Consider the following 20,933-nt stretch of genomic DNA (forward strand, 5'->3'; position numbering starts at 1 on the left):
ATGAAGCAGTCCCTGAAGGATGCAAATTGATAGGATACAATAGCAAAATATTGTAAAGGGTTGGAGAGATGGTTCAGCAATGAAATACACTGGTTGCTCTTGGAGAAGATTTATATTCTGTTCCCAGCACCAACATAATGGCTCACGACCATTTGCAGTTCCAGTTCCAGTAGATATGATTCTCTCTTTTGGCCTCACCAGGCATTCATCTGGTGCTCATACTTACATGCGTACAGAAAAACAATAATACACATAATACTAAAATTTAATAAATAAAATAAATATTAGAAGAATGTAAGTCAGATTCTCTGGTTTTATCAGTAGGGCTAGTTTCTATCTTTTTGTATTTTCCTAAACATGCGGTACCTTAAGTCTTATTTGGTATCATATCAAAATTTGAAAGCATGACCTCTAGCTGTTTTTGTTAACTGTTCGATCAGACATGATGCACCTAACCATCAAGAGACTGGAGGCCCCAGGGAGTTTAGAGGTCAGTTGAGCTAGGGGATAGGGATATCCACGTGGAGATGGGGGATCGGGAGGAGTTGAGTGATGTGGAACAGTCGGAAGGTGGATGGGGGTGGAGGCAGGGAATGCAATATGGAGTGTAAAAAATAAATTAAAAAAGAATAAAACTTTAAGAATGCTATTATTATTAATAATCATTATTATTATCATTATTATATTATTTTTGTCTATGTGGCTTTAGTCACCCAGGTTCAGGAAACATCACATCATTTACATGTAGGAGGCACACTCTAGCTTCCCTCCTCTGTGTTGTGCCACCACCTTAACCAACATCCTCTCATGTCCTTTAGATAGAAGAAAACTACTACAGGATTGGTAATTCCTATCTACTCAGCTTCAGGATGTCATGTTGTTTCATGAAGTTATTTTGGAATAGAAGTATCAGATTTCAACACTACATGGTTTAAACATGTTCTTTTAAACACATTTTAATCCCTATAGTGGACAAACACTCCAAGTTCAGCTTTTCATAAAATAACACTTTATTAAGGCTAGATTATTTTCCTGAAATGAAATGATGAGTTGCAAAATGATCAAGATAATTGAATGGTCTGTTCACAGACTGTTTCATAATTGGAATTTATATTCTCTGTGTTTGGGTGCTCACTTTGTTGAGTTGTGATAACTCTGTCTTTTTAAAGATTTTGGGTGTTATTTAGTCTTAATATTATATTGACAATGTAAGGCATGTATTCTCGTTGACTTACATTGTTTCTTACTTATACATAAACCTTAAAATGTTGAAAAAGGAAAGTAATGTGTGGAAGTTGCTTTTCTGACTTAGTGCTACACAATAAACCTGAACTCAAGATGCTTGCCTTTGAGTTTCTTTGTGCATCATTCAAGCTTGGTTCCTAAGCACCATTTCACTGCAACAACTAAAAAGAGGACATTTCAAATGTTATTTTTTGAAGAATGTTTTCCCTTAATATTAAGGTAATTAAATGTAAATTAAAATAATTGTTTTGTTCTATTCAAGATATGTAGCAATGTTTGAGAGATTCCATAATAAATCCTTCTTCTTTCAGACAGTATATTAGAATGGAAAAGTACCCAGAGCTTGTGTCTCTAGCTGCATATGTAGCAGATGATGGCCTAGTCGGCCATCACTGGGAAGAGAGGCCCCTTGGTCCTGCAAACTTTATATGCCCCAGTACAGGGGAAGGCCAGGGCCAAGAAGTAGGAGTGTGTGGGTAGGGGAGCAGGGCGGGGGGGGGGAGGTGGTAGGGTACAGGGAACTTTTGGGATAGCATTTGAAATGTAAATAAAGAAAATATCTAATAAAATAAAAAAATGGAAAAGTAATTTCAGGGTTGGACAAGAATCTGAGAAACTCAAAGTGCTACAGCAGAGAAAAAACAGAGTGAATAAGGAGTCACCTAAATGAAAGAACTTGTGTTTCTTACAATATAAATCAATTTCACTTACTGTATTCTCTAGAGGTATATATACACATATGTACTACTCAAAATAATTGCAATAATTCTTCTTATTATTCATAAATTTGGTTGAATTAGAATCATGATTTATATATGCCTTAACATAAAATTTGAATGTTTGAAAATATATTTCTGAATGTTTGAAAATATAATTCTGTTTAAGCTAAGAAATCTGGGTTTCTATTTTCCATTAAAGCAATTAAATTTAGATAGTAATATTTTATGTTGAAAGAAATAAGATTCTACTCTCACATTTTTTCTTCTGATATATTAAAACATCACCAATAAAGACACCCATTTAAATTTAGAGAGTCTTGTTCTAACACAATAAAAACCTTATCTTCCCCATGACACAATCAATTCACCTTATTAACTTTTCTGAAGACCAGCAGTAAAATTCAATAAGGTTCTATTTTCTCAACTGAAAATTAAGGGCAGAGAAGCCTTGTGTTTTATTATTAGACAGTAAGTGACCACTATAAGATACCCAGAAACCACAGGTAGAATCCACAAAAGAGGTAAATATAAAGGGAACATCAAAGCCATACATCACAACATGTTTAGATTCTCTATTTTCATAGCGTCACAGGGGAAAAGAGTGCAAGATGGAAAAGTTTCTATGAGAGTGAGGAAGGATCCTGTGTTGTGTATGGAAGAAATTAGTGTGCACACTTGGCAGAGACCAATGGTTTTTAAGCTTTAGTTACTAAAATCATTTTGAATACATAATATAAATTTCATTTTCATTAAGAGTGCACAAATGCCTTAACAAAAGGCCTTTCCCCTTGAAAGAAAGATGGTGTGAGGGGTACTTCACATCTTCACAAACCTTTCAACAAAAGTGAGGAAGTAATGTATAAAGTTGATTTTTCTTCTATTACAGGATGTGTCATATTTGTTGATCTGGAACTTTTATGGTCATCACCCCATTGTAACTCATTGAGTTTTGCCATGGTATGGGTCTTTCTGGTCCTTGTCAATTTGTAGTTTCATTATGTATGTAAGGAATTCACAATTCACTACTCTGAAATATATTTCCATTTTGTGTAGTAATTAATGGTACACCTAAATGAGTATAAATGTCATATCGAATTTGAAAGTAAAAAGGAAATAACACTTAGAAAAGTGAATATAAGGGGCACTTCAGGACACCTCGGCCGGTTTCCGTGTCTCCGGGGGTTTAATAAAGCCTCCTTCCAGACGCTCCGTTTCTCCACTTTGAATTTTATTGCATTCAATAATTTCTTTCAAGAGACAAAGCCAGTACTTGGTGCTTTGCCTGTGAAATGAATATACACTCTGTTTAACTGGAGGATTTATTTGCATTTATGCGTGCATAATTGGCAGATTACTGAATTTGATTTGGAAGATGAGAACATGTGCTTTTTGAAAAACTGATGAAGAACGAGAGGGTAGCGTTGAGTCTTTGATGAAAATACAAGTTTTCGTGCCTTTCGTTAAATAGTGGTGTGTGTGTGTGTGTGTGTGTTATGCGTGTTTGTGTGAGGGTGTGTGTGTGCGTGCGTGTGTGTGAGTGTGCATGTATGTGAGTGTGCTTGTATGTGTGAGTGTGTATGTGTGCATGTCTAGGTGTGTATGTAGATGCCAACTGACAGTTTGGAGAAGTCAGTTTTTCTCCTTTCTCATGCAGACTCCTGGTATTAAACTCAGATCCTCAGGCTTGAGCGCTTTGTTTGTTTCGTTTTCTGTGTCTTTCTTCTCTTCCAACAAAAGATTTACTATGTGCTCATTATTTTGATGTAACCCTAAGCTACAACTTCATTCTTTCCCTTCTGTTTGTTTGTGCCTTTGGTTTGTTTTCCTGAGGTCAGTGCTTCCATTCTCCTGACCTAACCCACCGGAGGCCACTACTTCCAAATAACCTGGAACTTCAAATATTAAATAAGCAGCAGATAAGAGTGAAAAATATGCATTCCATTAGTAAATTTCAAGTGTTTTCAGAAGTAGCTGGGTAGCTATCTCCAGGAATGTTATTGCTTCCTCATTGCCACCCCATTTTGGACCTAAGTGTGTCTGTCTTGCGTTTTCCTTCAAGGACATGGGCCACACCAATGAACTCTGTGAAAGGGGTAAAGAGAACAGCACAGCAATGACGTGGAGAACAGCTTATGAGGAAAAGTATTCAAACAGAAGTTTCTATCGCTTATACTGTGATATAAATGGGAAAGAGAAGCCCGAGGTTCATCGATGAGAACTTTGGCCATTGGATGCTTGGGCATTGAAAGAAAACAGGTAGGGGAATTCAGCATTTGAACTAGCCATTCTAAGTTCCTTTCCAATGAACTTTGTGTGTTTGATATATCATTGTTATGTTTATCTGCTGTGTTTGTTTTTAACTTGTAAGCTTTTCCTGAAGGGACATTCTTCTTTACCTGGGACAACCCCTATTGTGGATTCAAGGCAGCTACCATAAAGGGGCTTCCACAGGTGATTTCAACTGGATATTTTGAGCCCCAGTTTGATGTTTTCTTAGATAATCTGTATTTCTTGCTGGTTATTCTTTTATTTTTGTTTGTTGTAAAGTTAATAAGCTCATTTATATGAAGGTCCAAATGTGGCTATCATATATCTTATGAATTACAAAATGAAAGGAAATTGCCTTTTATCACGAGAAGCTAAAGTTAGACACAATACCAGAGTGTGTATTTGATAATAGGTCTTTTTAAATTATGTAGTGCTGTGTACATTGTATTAACAATTTTAGTTGTTTTTGGTAGAAGCTGTACTAAGAGTGGTCACTTAATTTGAAATTCCAACTATTGTAATATTACTTAGTTATATGTATTTTACCAGATGATGGATAACTAATCAATGTACAGCTCAAAATGAAATCTGCACCGAAACTATATTTTACTGTTTCATGATTTTCTAAATATTTCTCTAGGGAAAATAGTATTCTAAAGTGTTTGTGTGGCATATATCGCCTATTTCTATCCTATAATTTGGAACAGGAATGAGAATTATCAGTAACCTATGGTCACTCCAACAACAATGCCTCCATTCTTGCTACATAGGCACATTTATAATACCACTTTTTCAAACACAAGGGTTAAGAGAAGGGGAGATTATGAGTTCACTGTGGCTGTTTGCTAGGCATTAGCATATCAAGATACCACAGATGGGCTAGGTCAAACAACAAGATCACCATCTCACTCTTTTGACAACACTTGTCTTAGACTACCTTAAGTTTGGTTCCTCCTGAGACACATCAATAGACATCTATTCTCTGCTCATTTCCTAGCTCCTCATGTTTTGCTAGAAGCCATTGATAGCCTCTTCCTACAGACAAATCATCTGCATCTCCAGCTCGTCATAGTATTTGCACTGTTCTTGAAGAAAATGATCATTTTTATCACGCTTCTTGTGTTCACTAAGGCAACAAACAATATTAAATGGAAGATTGTATTGTTTCCTAAAACTTCATCTTACTATATCTGCTTTCATTTTATTTCAAAATAAGAATGCGAATTCTGACATTCAGGTCATTGGAATTGTGTCATGTGGATATTTGGAGATGGGAGAGTCATCAAATAAAACATCATATAATTTTGTGATTGGTATTTAATTAAAATAGTAATTAGTTAATCTCTGACAAGGGGAATAAAGGCTAATAGTCATTTTATTAATCCTGTCCTCTCTTTAAATACTTGTTAAATGCTAATTAGTTGAACATTGAATATTTACATTTCAGAGGCTTTCTTTATATATTATACATTTAATCAATATTCAGAAATACCTATGCAACATTTAATGGTCATTATTTAATGGGTAGTTATAAGAATATGGAATAAAGAAACTTTATTGTATCAGTATATTTCTATTAATAGAATATCCCTTTAAGTTCCTAAAATAAAAATTTCATGTTCATAGTTCTCATGTAATCCCATTTCTTATTTACTTTTGACTTCTATTCCAGCCGTAATTCTTTTCCTGTTCAATAGCTGATAAGTAAATATATCTATCCATGAATAGATAACAATCTATCTATCTATCTATCTATCTATCTATCTATCTATCTATCTATCTATCTATCTATCTATCTACCTATCTATCTACCTAGAGATCTATCAAAATGTCACCTTTTATCTATCTATCATCTCAGAATCAGTCTATGTCCCTTGACAGTTCTCTCTCTGAGATAGAGACATATAAGAAAGAAGCATATAGCCCTGGGCTGTGCATCTCTCCCCACTAGCAGCTTCAAGGTAAGTTTATGGTCTTAGCTGGTCTCTGCATTGTTGCCCCTTGGCATGAAGGCCAGTCTAGGATTTGTGATGAAGCTCTCTACACATATGCAAATCCATATAAATCAAAAGCTCCTTTTGTTCTGTGGAATTGAAGGATTTGTCTCTCCCTTCAGGGACACTTTTTGTTGAGATATAGCATGCTACTTCATATTCCATAAAACATAAATCAGTAAACTTTTTCAGGCTATACACTGCCCTAGTAGACTCCATTTAGAAGCAATTTTCTACTCTATTTTAAGGTGAGAAAAGAGTGCAGGCCCTGTGTGGACCCAGAAACAGAACCATCTGTCTGGCACCACCTGTTCTGCTAAATTACTTATTTCTGGGGACAGAAAGGAAACACACTCTAAGATTACTTGGATACTTTTGAATTATGGGGTACATGGTCATATCAATGACAAAAAGGAAACCAGACCCCAAAATGTATATGGAATGCTAAATAAGAAAATGCTTGTACATCCTTACTTAAAGTGATAGATATCTAACATTTTGAAAGAATGATCCCACATAAATTTCTCATCTATTATTTTAATGTGTGAATCATGGACATACAAGAAGAAACTCAACCGATATCTCGGGAACGTTTATTTGGCTTGGTACCCTTCTGTGGATGATGTTTGCTTGCCTGCCTCCCAGTCTACTTGTTATCCTGTCTGAACTTGAACCTGCCATATCTGCTCTCAGACCTAGGTTCAACCATGTTCATAATGGATAACCTCTAAACACTGAAGCTTCACTCTCAGAATCTGATGCCAGCACCTCTAGAATTTCACTCCTAGTACCAATCTGATTCATCATTTTATTAATACAAATGCTTTCCTAGCCCATTTCTGAAAGGGAAAGCCCATTTCTCCCCATGGTGGTTGCTTACAACCGTGATACTATAGCTCTCCTAGTAATTTACCCATATCAAGATCTGATCATGGTGGCCCAGAGGCAGGAGACTCTCTGTCTCTTACAAAAGTGAGCTTTTTATCAACTCCTTTCCATGAACCTGTGGTCTTTCTTTAAATTTTTTTCATTTGTTTTGGATATTATAATATAATTATTTCTCCCTTACTTTTATCCTTTCAAATCCTCCTAGATATCCCTCCCTGTTCTCTTTCAAATTCATGGCATCTTTTGATTTCATTAATTGATGGAAGTATACATGTATACACACATATGTACACACACACACACATGTTTGTGTGTGTGTTCCTAAATATAAATATATATATATAAATATATGTTCCTAAATATAACCTATTTCATATGTATAATATTACTCCCATGTATGTTTCCAGAGATGACCATTGATAGCAGATATGAGTAGGTATTTTCCCTGGGGAAGACTGTCTCTTCTGCTCGAAGCATTCAGTATTTGCCTATAGGTTTTTTTGTTTGTTTGTTTGTTTTGTTTTGTTTTGTTTGTTTGTTTTTTATTTTTTGTAAGTCAAGAGATGAACAGCAAAGTCCTAGACACACTATAATTCCCTTAGTTATCTATTTTATTTCAATTTATTTATTTTTGTGAAACAGGGATTCTCTGTGTAGCCCTGGCTGTCCTGGAACTCACTCTGTAGACCAGGCTGGCCTCGAACTCAGAAAATATGTCTGCCTCTGCATTCCAAGTGCTGGGATTAAAGGCGTGCACCACCACTGCCTGGCCACCTTAGTTATCTATTAAAATAGCTCTCTTTCTTTTTGTTTAAGAAGATAAAATCATAAGAAACGAGGTAATATTCATTTGTTTTTAATTCTAGTCAAAATGACATAGAAGATGCAACTCACCAAATTGTGACTATTTTGTTGTTATTGTTGTTGAAAAATAGTAGTGCATTTTTTTTTAGATGTTTGTCTATCTTGATTAATCTTGACTATCAAAGATTTGGAAATGTTCAGAACACATTCTTTGCCTGTTTCTAAGGCTGTTCTCAGAGCTCCTTGTCTTGGGAGAATGGATGACCTACCCTGCATGTGGTCAGTGCCTTCACCGAATTGGAATCCTAGATTGAAAAGAAATTTCAAAAATAGGAGAGAACAAGCCTAGCACCAACGTTCATCTCGCTCTCTGATTTCTGACGTTCACATGCTGTGACCACTCCTCTCACGCTCTTCAGCATGCTTCACACTGTGGTAGACTTCTTCCTTCAACCTACAAACAAAAATAAACTTGTTTTTCTGGAAGTTGCTTGTGTCACATATTTTGTAACATCAACAATAAAAAGATGTTTATCTGATGTGTCGTAGTGAAGAACATATATTTTTAATTTACTAAAAAAATAAAGAGAAGGAATTAAGGAAGAAAGTGTGTGTGTGTGTGTGTGTGTGAGAGAGAGAGAGAGAGAGAGAGAGAGAGAGAGAGAGAGAGAGAGAGAGAGAGACAGAGACAGAGACAGAGAGAGAGAGACAGAGAGAGAAGAGGTTTTTGAAGTTCACACTGATGTTAACTAATTACTAAAGGTTTTAAAGGTGAAATAAGTTTTACTTTGGGATAAAAAGTTTCTTACCCCTACTTACATTGTGAATACCATATAACTTGCAATTATGCTTTGTTTTTCTATCTGCCTTACCCAAGTCTGACCTCAACTTAATGTACTAGAAATTGATTGATAAGGCTAGTTAAAAGTAGAATCTGAGTTTTTGTTCACATAATGTTTGAACATCTTAGAGAAATCTAATATATCAAAATCAATGTCCTTATAGTTGGGATGATGAAAGGTTAGGCAACTGTTTACTTTCAAGATTCTAAAACTTTGTAGATTTTAAACCCTGTTTTAGAAGTGCACGTAATGAGGTCAGCAACCATCAAATAGAGAACAGAATTGTCAGGATGGGCTAAATCTGTCAGTTTGCTCATTATTCACTGTCAAGACCAGCTTATGAACTTTTAATGATAATTCCTAATGAGAAATCCTAAAAATGCAAATGAAATAATTAGAAGAGATGAGACTGGTATGTGTGCCAGAATGATATATTCTATCCCCACGAGTTTATAGTTTTATGAAATAGGATACATAAATTTTAAAGTAATCCATCCACACTAATACCTATGAACTTTGGAGTTTCTGTCTTTTATAGGATTCTTAAGTCATTGATTTTGACATCAGTCAGTCAGACTTTTTCTTTTCATAACTAGAGATACATAGTTAAGACTAAACATTGGAACACATACTGCAGACAGGTGTTATTTATTAAATATGCTTACTTTTCAAATTTCCTGCTACTCTTAAACTCTACATAACCCTGTGCTTACCCCTGCTGATTTTCTAATGTTGCAGGGTCACACCTGTTCTTTGGGAAGTGTGGGAGGGAGTGGGATGGGATTTTGAGAAAAACATCTGGGTGAACTTGGATGTAAATGATTTTCAGATGTCTCTCCATCTTTTCACCTTCTGCCTGCATCCCTTCCCTGCTGGCTACAGCACCACAAGGCTTGCTGCCCTTTGCAGTTAGATACTTTCCTGTAGACAGTTCTGCTTTAAGGAAAATATTGAGCAGTGTTTGCTCTTGTCAGAACCCTTGAAGGTAGTAATACAAATATAAGGACAGGAAATTATATAGAAACCATAGCCAAAATTGAAATATCTGCTTATGTGGTTAAGGGAAGGAACATTCAGAATTTTCTCATATTATCTGAATTCAGGAAAACTGCAGCAAGGTTTTAAAATCTAGGGATTATATTCATAAAAGATACTCTGTTGCAGTATATACAGATGTATACACACACACACACACACACACACACACACACACACACACACACACACATGTATATACGATGTTTCAGAATGCCAGAAATAAAGTTGAGAAATTGGTTAAGTTCAGGTAAGCATATGCATGGAGAGGTAAAATCGTTTACCAGTTTTCATGGAGGTGATTTATGGAGTACCTACGTGATTGCCTGAAAGGTTTTATTCTCTACTAGCAATCTTTTAGAATTATTCTTATGTTACCTAACCTTCTAAAGAAAAAGTGTAGCAACTGGGATAGTAAATAAAAAGAACTTCAAAAGGGCAGAAGATGGATCCCAGAGGTAATAGAAAGTGAACATATTCATATGAATATATGAATTTATTCATATATATTTTAGTTGGAGGAGTTATAATATAACTAGTTTCTGACCCTAGAACTGAATCTTAAACATTATTTTCTGATTTCCATATGCACACGGTGGCATGCAACTCCCTCATTTTTCATTAAAATAAATAAAAATTCTTAGGCCTCCAAAATGGATGGTACAAAGAATATTGTAACTTTGCTACTAGTCATTGGTTCAGGAACTATAATTCATGACGCACTTTTGCCTTCTTGTACTTGCACTATTCCTATCCACCTCCTTCTCCCTTTCTATGTGCTCAACTCCCCTCTCCATGCCCTGAGTAAACAATATTGTATACTAAAAAATGACAACAAGAAACAAAAAAAAATCAACAACAAAAAATTCATTATGCACTGGGATGTATATAACTCACTCAAAACACACAAAAAATGACACGTGAAGGAGATAGTTATTTTCATTTAACACTAGTTAAATCAAGGATTACCTTATCCATTTAGTGGTCATTCCAAGAGGTAAAAGTAGGCAGGAGTAAATAAAACATTAATGCCAAAGATTCAAAGGTCTTGCTCCTAATATGTATCAACTTGCACAATTTCATTTTCAACTATTAAGCTTTACTCATGTCCTTGAATATAGGTTTAGACAGTATGTTTGACATTATATATCAAATATTCTTCATGTCTATGAATTCTGTGAGGCAATATTATTGATTCTTTTGTTAGTTTAATTTTCCTATTGCTAGCACACCGATGGTCGTGGAGTGCTTCATTGAAAAACAACACTTTCTGTCCGAGAGAAAGAGTTCAAGACTTTATTCAGAGCTAATGTGAAAGTGATAGTGGGCTTGTGTTTCTGTCTTCTGCAATTCTACATCGTCTACATTCCTTACCTAATTGTTTCTTCTTCCACTATAAATCTGGTTATGTCCTTCTCATGTCACCTCTTAGCTGTATTTCAATCCATTCTCTGCTTGTATGAGTGTGTGAGATGATCTAGTATACGTGTGTGTGTGTGTGTGTGTGTGTGTGTCTGTGTGTGTGTGTCTGTGTGTGCCTGTGTGTGTCTGAACAGTCAAGGTCACTCTCTCAGTATATTTCACTAGTATTCAGATTGTTATTTTAGGATATCTACCTAATATAGTAAAAAATTATAAATACATGAATATATATAAAATTTGTCTTGTGTGTTAATGACTACAATTTAATAATTCTACTTCAGGTGAATACTTTTCAAACCTAAATATGAACAAATTTATATTGCTATTACCCTTAAAGGCTTACTCCTTATGAAAATAATCCTGTTTACAATTTTACCCTTCAAAAGATATAATGGGTTATTTTTTCTGTCATCCATAATTTCCTAGATGGCATATGATATAATAATTATGCTAGCATATTTTTCTTTGTTTAGTAAGCTTAATACACAAACACACACACACATACACACAAACGCACATGTGGTAAAGTCATCATGTTCAGTGAAAAGCGCTTTCCTAGTGAAAAAACTGTTTATTATTATTAATTATTGCTGTTGTTGTTATTATTTTATTACTGACAGAAATATATCATTTACTAAGTTGTGTGAACATTATAATTCCGGCACTGCCAGGTTAATAAAAGAAATGTGACATATGTGACTAGAGCTGTGGACATTGTTATATAAAATGCATTTGCAGACGATTGCACTGATTACACTCTAATTACACTAACGATGAAAAGCAAAGAATTTGACAGGCTCAACGGCCAGAATTTCAGTAGACTTGGAAAACAACCTTCTTCTGCTTCAGAGCTGGGAAGAAAATGGAGACTGCAGTCCTGCACACACTAGGGACAGGATTTGGCCAGCAAACTCGATGAGTTTAGATGTAGATTCTTCTCTGTAACCCCAAGAGTACAAACACATCTGTCAAAGTTTGTTTTCAGCCTTCTGAGAACCTAAGCAGATGATCCTGATAATCCCACTGAAACCACTGACATATGTAACTTAGATATTTTTATGTGTGTTTATTAGGTACCAAATGTGTGGTGATTCAAATGGTGGCAGTAGAAACCTTACATAAATTGTTTGGTAAACTGTCAATTTGTAGTAAATGAATAAGAACTGAAATCGACAAAGCTGCTTTCGCATCATTTAAGTTGGCAATGATTAATCATAATTCCACCCAGGCTTAACCAAAATCCTTTTAGAAACAACTGGTGAGAGTATTAATTTGTCATGGCTCTCTGTAGACAAATTTAATATGTAAAGATTAAAATTCATATGGCATTTGATTCGATGCAGAGACACTGAGAACAGAATCACATGTGCGGAGTGTGTTAATTTTTATGACACACTTTTGTGCTGTATGAACGGAAGAAGAGACATTGTTTGAAAGTCTTTTAATTCCCAATGGTGCAACAGGTCACTAATCAGTCAGCCAGATATTTTCAGTCTGTTTGTTGTTATGAGTTAATGTCCTTAGTGTGTCATGAATGAAAGCCGTGAAGGTGCTGAGGAAGGATGTTCTGCTGTCACCTGTATATTAGCATGTATCTGCCACATATCAGAAAGCATATACACTTTAATAGGGGATATTCAGTGATGCACCTGTTATGGAGCCTCTCTGGAATGAAGACTTTGCAATTGAATTGAGTGAGTAAAAACCTTAATATCATTTTGTACTGCTTAAATTGTATATTAAGCATATATCACCTATTATGGTAAAAATAATTCATAGAAACCTTTAGAGTATTTGGAAGGATTTGATTATTGCTGTTGGATTAGGTTGGGTTAAAGTGTCTAATGAACACCAGGTATTTTGAATTATATGGCTCAGCTTACTAAATTGGCTTTTGGATCCTAACCTATTGTCTTCGAATTATCTATAACACTTTTTCATGACAATCGGTTATACCATACTGTCGTGAAATGGTGACTCATTTGTAGTAATAAGGTTTTCAGTTAGTTTTCTCATGAATATTTTTTGCTATGTTATATTTTCTATAATAAAAGTGAATCAAAACAATGAAAAATGTTTCACAAAACACAAATATGGTGAGTGGGAGATAGAACGACCTTTCTGCATCACTGTTAGCTTGGTCATAGATAATCAGGTCTACACTAGGATCTCTTTATCCAGTGAGAAATAAATAAAATGGCTCCCTCTGATAGTGCTTTCCATTCATCTTTCTTGGAAATATCTTTGTTCTTGATATCATTGTGTGTATATGTGTTTTACATTTATAACATATGCCTGTTTAAGCCCCTACTGTCCTTGGAGGCCAGAAGAAAATATTGGATTCTCTAAAACTGGAAGTTCCGATTACTGTGACTTGCCCTGTGAGTTGAATAACTAGGTCTCTTAGCCATTGAACAGTTTCTCTAGCCTTGGAGTAGTGTTTCTAATACCATCACTACATTACTCTTGTCCATTAGGTATTTGGAGCGTTCTAATCAGACATTGATGGATGCTCATCAGTTGTTAAGAATTCCCCAACCTCTGATGTGTCCTAGTACAGAACATGGAAACTGACTTGTGTTTCTGTTATATACAACATTTAGAACACACATGGAATATTACTCTTCTTACCTGTATTTCCCATTCTTCATTCCAGGACTGATACCATTCTGTTTGTTTTCAGTATAGTCCATCCAGGCTTGTGTTTATCTTTTGATAACCAGAGTTTATTTACCTACATTTCGTGAATAATGTATATTTTGCTGTTGTTTCCTCTTGGATGTAAGAAGGAGGAGCAAGAGGCATAGAGAACTTAAAAAAGCAAAACAAACCCCCAAAACTTTAAAGACCCATGTGCCACTCCTTGGAGGATACACAATCAGAAAAGGAGACTTCCTAATGTTGTCTTTAGTTGTACAAAGTAATCAAGGGATACAGTCTCATCAGAACTCCCTCATACCCTGTGTAGAATTCTTTCTTTTATTTTGTTGTTTATTATTTACTGTATCTACTTGTCATCTCATGATTTTCAAATAATGTGTGACCATTGGCCATGTAAGAAACCCCAATGAACTCACAGATTCTTGATAAAATGGTTTCTGTAGTCACCCATTGCCCCTTTCTCCATGGTGCATAGATATAGACTCTTTAAAAGACACCTCTTCAGTAAATATAGTACCTTAGTTTTAAACACATAACCTCCATGGAAGAGTGGAAAACACCAATGTCTTTTAATTAGATGACAAATGGGAATTAAACTAAAAGAAACTTGATGAAGATGACATTAGCTCTCAGTAGGAGTTGAGGGACCCTCAAGAAAACTACAAACTCTCTTTCCACTGGTCCATCCAAACACTTTTTGCTTTCTTTCTGCTCTCTTTAACTGTGCTCTTGTGCAAAACTAATGCGACCAATTATAGCTTATCCTTGTGGGAGCATTTTCATTTATTAAAATCCCAGATTTCTCATCCACACTGCTTAAAAGCCCTTCAAGTTTAGCATCTTCAGAAATAGTTCCACTAGCAAGGTAAGCTCTCTCCTGATATGTGTTGTTAATTCTTTGTCTGCAGTTCTGCATTTCTACAGAAGGATCCCTTCTCTGCTTAGTCCTGAAGCTGCCTAAAATCTCTGGTTATTCTCTGCTAGCTGATTACATGTTCTCCAAGAATTTTGGTACATGAATGGATTTGTAAATGCTTTTTCCTTTAGAAGTAATAGTAACATCTGGTATCTTATCCTGTACTTTGGTTAAAATATGGTTGTCTTGTTTATTCTTAGGGAATGGTCAACTGTTTTTATCAAATGCTAAAGTGTAGTATGTTTCTTTTCTTAGTAAGGCAAACCAGATCCATTGCATCATTGTGAAACATGAACCATCAACTAGACAGAGCTGTTTGCAGCACAATTAGCATTGACTTTATATTTCTTGGAACATTTTTTTCTCCTGGTGACATGTATTTCTATGGCAACAGTATTAATGTATTTTTAAAATGCTTGATATATGAAAGTGTCTCTGGCAAGAGGCACACTTTGAAAATTCGGAAAGTGTCTTCAAAGCTACCATTACATCTCTATCTTATATCAAGGGGTCTAGATATTACATGAAGGCATTTATTTGAAAAATACAACAAGTGTTTGGGAATATATGAAGAATAGTCAAGAACACCATGTTAAAATGTGACACCCTCTACATATTCCCTACATGATCTTCACTAAGGTAATTGAGCTCAGAGATATACTTTATCTTCTGGTGCAAAGGTGACACTTAAAATGTCTTCACTGATTGTCTTGAAATACAAACAGACATTTGTGAAGAAAATAATAAGATATTTCATACCAATGACTAAATGGTACTAGACTAAATCAGTAACTAGTGATTGTGGAATAGTTCTACTTTGAACTTTTAGTTTCTACCATATAAACATAAATCATCCAAATGAATATGAGTTTTAAAAGGGTTCAATGTGTTGCTGTGTATAGAATAGATTGCAAAGTAGCTGAATGTAAGGAACTTCTTAGCAGTAATTCTGAGATTAAGTATGCAACTATTTTAAACACTCTCCAGATTAACAAAAACACTGGCTAACCAGAATGAGGGGACAGGGTAGAGGTGTGGGCACCAAGGCCTAGAGTGTGCTTCAAAGGATACCTAGAGTGGGATATTGTCAGTACCCATAGCTTCCTCTGTATCCTTTAGGCAGAAATAGATGCACTCAAGTGCAAATGAAGTAAAAATGTGCTCCTCTGGAGGAGTCCCACATAAGAAAATCTCTGTCCTGATGAGTGTCCACTTACAAGAAGCACATTGTCTTTCTGTTTTCTTCCTTCCTTCCTTCCTTCCTTCCTTCCTTCCTTCCTTCCTTCCTTCCTTCCTTCCGTTCGTTCTTCCTTCCTTCCTTCCTTCCTTCCTTCCTTCCTTCCTTCCTTCCTTCCTTTCTTTCTTTTTTTCTTTCTTTCTTTCTTTCTTTCTTTCTTTCTTTCTTTCTTTCTTTCTTTCTTTCTTTCTTTTTTTCTTTCTCTCTCTCTCTTCTCTCTCTCTCTCTCTCTTTCTTCTTCCTTCCTTCCTTCCTTCCTTCCTTCCTTCCTTCCTTCCTTCTTCCCTTCCTTCCTTTCTTTCTTTCTTTTTTTTTTCTAAAATAAGGGTCCATTTTGAATATATTCTCTCTCTGGCCCAGATGGATTTTTGTTTTTTGTTTTTTTGGTTTTTTTAAATCACATCTGTTATGTTACCCCCTAAAGGAAAATAGCAAGGCATTGAAGCATCAAATAATAACTTCCCCAGGTTAAATCCTTTATGTAGTGATATTATGAGAAGAGCACTGATTTTTTTTTTTTACTCAGTTTAAATGAATAAACACATCTGGAAAGCAACATTTTAATCCCCAAATGCCTGTAACAGTTTTTGAGGCAGAATAGCATATTGAGAGCAGATGTACAAATTTAGAAAGAAGAGTTGGACATAGTGTAAATAGAATATGGTTGTTGTGCATTAAAAAAAAAATCTGTTTGTTGCTTTAAGTTGTTGTTGTGTGTACTGTGTGCCTTTTTGTTCTGCTTTTGAAAGTTCTTTCCATGAACTATTAGTGAGGCGACATCACCCAGGGAAAAGTGTTCAGGAAAAGCCTGGTGGGAGCATGAGGAACCTTTGCAATTCGGTTCGTGTTGAATGCTGAGTTTTTCCGAAGTAGGTGCTGAAGTAGAATAAAATATTTATTAAAGAATATAACCTGTGGGGAAAAATGGAAGAAGATATATTAAGCAGAGTATAAATACGGATTCAGTTATGATGAAGCATAACCTGATTAGCAGATAATCTCCAAATCTGTATTTCACAACATAGTTGTACACCCTGGGTACAAATGGCTGGGCCGTCGTAACCTACCTCTCTTTTACAGAGAATCTCCAGTCTTCACAGTCTCTTTCACCCAAGGACTTACAACATCTCTTTGTTCTGTCAAATCAGGTTTGAACAACTTGGATACTGGAACTGGTGACAGCCATTCTGCATCTGGTACTGTCTATCCATGACGCTGGTACTGTGTTTATCCATGATGCTGGCACTGTGTCTATCCAGGATGCTAATCCAGGTCACATGCTCATCTCTAGCTGTGCAGTGTGAGAACTCTACAATAGGTTTAAATATTAGAACTTAGTCTAATCCTGAATATGTAATGCCTTAAAATGCTTCAATTGTGTTTTAACTCTTCAGTCTCTCTGTGGAAATTTCAATTGTTATTTCAATCAACATAACAAAAATATCTTCTTAACATATATTATTTTGCCGTTTCAATACCTAGTCTAAACATGACTCTTGTGTTCAACCCACTATTTAAACATGCACCAAAACAGAATTTTTCTTTACATCTCTAAATATATCCATCTTTATTATTCTTATAGTTTTTCATTTATTTTCTTATTGTTAAAGCTGTTTAAAAGATGGTAAAGGCAATACATTTTTTCAAATATAATTGGAACATCATATTAAGCAGGAAAATATTGTAATAGAAATGTGATAAAGTATTTCAGTTGAAAAAAATAAGAGCTATTTTTGAAATTCGAGATTACAGAAAGCTATCAAATGGCATGTAGTGTATTTCATATCTACATCCCAATAGCTTTCTCTTTGAAGCACAAAAGCCATGTTTATCTTTAAAAATAAGATCTTATTTGTCTAGGGACCAATGGTTCTCTGTTTTATTTTTTGAATAAACAAATGTGGACACTTAGCCTACTTGTAATTCATATGCTGAGCCTTGCATATAAAGTTCATTCATCAAAATTCAATACAAAAATAAAAACCAAAGAAAGAAAATCATGAATGAAAAAATATCATTGACAGCTGTGATGTTTATATATTTCCCATGCCTTTCTTCAGTCAGGATTTTGACATTTCTTTGACCAGTCAGAGCCTTGATGAACCTTTCTGTTAGGAGTTTTTACAGAAGTAGGGAAGCATGAAATTAATTTCCCCCAGTGCAGTAGCTTACAGATGCCAGCAGATCTCATAACTCAGTAATACTGGTAAATCCCTAAATTTGTTCTTTAGCTTCTCAAATGACTGCTGGTGCTGTTGCTCTCAAGGTTTTACTGAGTGAATTCCTTTAGGCATTTTTTGGCTTCTAATATAAAAGAATGGATTACACACTGTTAGAAGGAAAAAAGGACAGTTCTTTTCCTCATCCTCAGTGAGTATATTTATGTGTATTTATTTCACTATTGTTATTTTTATTTTTAATGATCTGTTCATAATATTTTCTTAGGAAGTCCAGATATTCAAGCAAATACATAGTTCTTCAAGTTATCAAATGGTATTACCATTTTATAGTGCATTGAAAATTGATTTACATCTTGAGAGTGGTCACAGGGACAAGAAAATATAGATTTGAATTATTTTTTACCTCTGGGTAAAATCTTCAAGGATTTTCACATAAAAATAAAAATGCTTTTAGTTTCTCGTTTTTATATGTATATAGGCTATCATAAGACACTGTCTTACACAGTATATAATTTTTGGTATGTAAACATCTAATCTGTAACATATTTATATTGGCCTATAAGTAATATTTCATATCAATACAACTTGTAAATTCATTGTTTTTGACTGACAATTAATTTTATAAGGTAGTTATCAAAGGGAGGGAGGGGAAATACCGTATAAAGAATTCACCAATTGTATTCATTATCATTGGTGATCTGCACATTGTGTGTAAAACTCCCAGTGAAGCATATCCTGATCCGTTTGCTTGCCTGCCTTTTGCTATGAAACTGACAGGCATTTTATATCATCTAGTCATTTTTCCTGGCCTTGAAAGCCATGGCTAAACCACACTGGGAACATGAGATTCGCTAAATGGAAAATCTACAGTGAATTAAACTATATCGGTTCCCAGTGCCTGACAGAAGTACATGGACTGCAAAGATATTTAAATGTCAACTCATTCTAAGTACATCTCACAAAGGAAGCCTTCAGCTATTAACCAGTTCTATTTTCATCTTACATTCATCTCCTTATACATTAGGTTGCAAGTTAGAGGTATACGTGTGGAATTAGGTGAATCTCCACGTTTATTACAAATGCTTGTGAAGTAAGAACAGCGTAGGCCATCTAAATGAAAGTCTTAATCATGCGAAAATTATATGGCCCATTACAGTGGAATGCCCGGTCCAGGAGGCAGGAGTGGGTGGGTTGGGGAACAGGGCAGGGGGAGAGTACAGGGGACTTTCAAAGAGGAAACTAGGAAAGGGGATAGCATTTGAAATGTAAATGAAGAAAATATCTAATAAAGAAAGAGAAAAAAGTCTTAATCATATGTTGCTCAGTAGAGGTATGGGTAATAACTCACAAGTACTATTGCATCTAGGTAAGTCATAGTAAAAATTAGTACAATTGTTATAGATTTATATAATGGAGTGTGAATAATTCCATTCTACCCTGGTTTCAGAACACATTGTACCTTGCATTTGTTGGTGAAAAGAAATAATGCAGTGCTTTGTAAATTTCTTTGGATTCTGGGGAGTGTTCCTGCTTTTTATGGGGTTAGGCTCAAGTGTATTTATTATTTCATTTAATATTTATCTTTCTGAGTTACCTCAATTCAAAAGACATCTACAAAAGACTGAAGCAATGATATTTTCAGCTTTACCATTAAACACTATAATGAAAGAGGTGTCAGTTTATTACAGATGTTCCTTTGAGACAAGGTGTATTTTTGTCCATGTTGTAAGAAGGGATGCTTTAGAAGAACATGGACCACAGTTATTATAAATTTGACCTACCTTTCTGAAGGAAATCCATGTCATCATCAGCAAGAAAATATTTTTACATTTTATTCTATTCAAACAGATCATGGTCAGAAACAAAGGCTCAATTGTAAGACCATAAATAACTACTATTAGTTCTACCCAGCATGATCTGGGAACTTAGACATAGCAGATCTGTCACTTGTTTGAAAAATCATTAATCCACTGTCTAATCAACCCACCCTAATCTAACCTGGAGTTGTTCTGTTTCTGTACATTAGTGATGCACACAGAGGGGTTTGTTTACCTGTCACTACCATTTATTTTATAGCTCACAGTCTAGAGTGTTGGATCATTGTGATATTTCATGAATAGACAAGTAATAAAAAGAGAAATAAACTGACCAGGTAAGCAAACAGGCTAACTGAATATCTTCACCTCTCCACCTGTTCCTCTATATCCAAGCCCTCAGTCGTGTCTCCCATTCTGTAGCAGATCATCTGCAGCAGCATCTTCTCTCACTCTGTCCCCCTCTCTAGGAGAATATGTATCATCTATACCAACTGTTCTGTCCAGCTATATGTTTTTCTCAAGAGGCAACAGTAGCAGGTTTCTTCCTGAGAAGCTGTTACCCAAGCATTCCATAGAAGCAAGTAAACTAGCAAACTAGGTACATGAGCTTCAGGGCTTCTCAAATGCCAATTCCTCTAAATTCAATGCCCACATCTCACTCCCATATCTAGAACAGACTACCTACTGTGACCTCTGCTCACTTTCTACCCCATTTTTCAGGGGACTAAGCTTTAACTGGTAGAACACCATGCTTTCCTTCCCTCCATGGACCCCTTCAAACCTTGCCAATCTGTCAGCCCTCCTAACTGTCAGCTCCTGATACATAAAAACATATTTTACCCTAAAACACACAGCAGATTTCTACAACATGTCCTAGCAGGCAATACTCAGCAACCAGATTCTAA

General features: G+C 35.3%; 1 pseudogene; it reads left to right on the plus strand.

The window, feature by feature from the left end:
- Positions 1–4,179, plus strand: part of LOC110309004 (histone H2A.Z-like) — a 34,112-nt pseudogene extending 29,933 nt beyond the window's left edge.
- The last annotated feature ends 16,754 nt before the right edge of the window (positions 4,180–20,933 follow it).

This window comes from Mus caroli, unplaced genomic scaffold (assembly GCF_978045245.1).
Source record: "Mus caroli unplaced genomic scaffold, Mus_caroli_1 scaffold_12, whole genome shotgun sequence".
Lineage (NCBI taxonomy): Eukaryota > Metazoa > Chordata > Mammalia > Rodentia > Muridae > Mus > Mus caroli.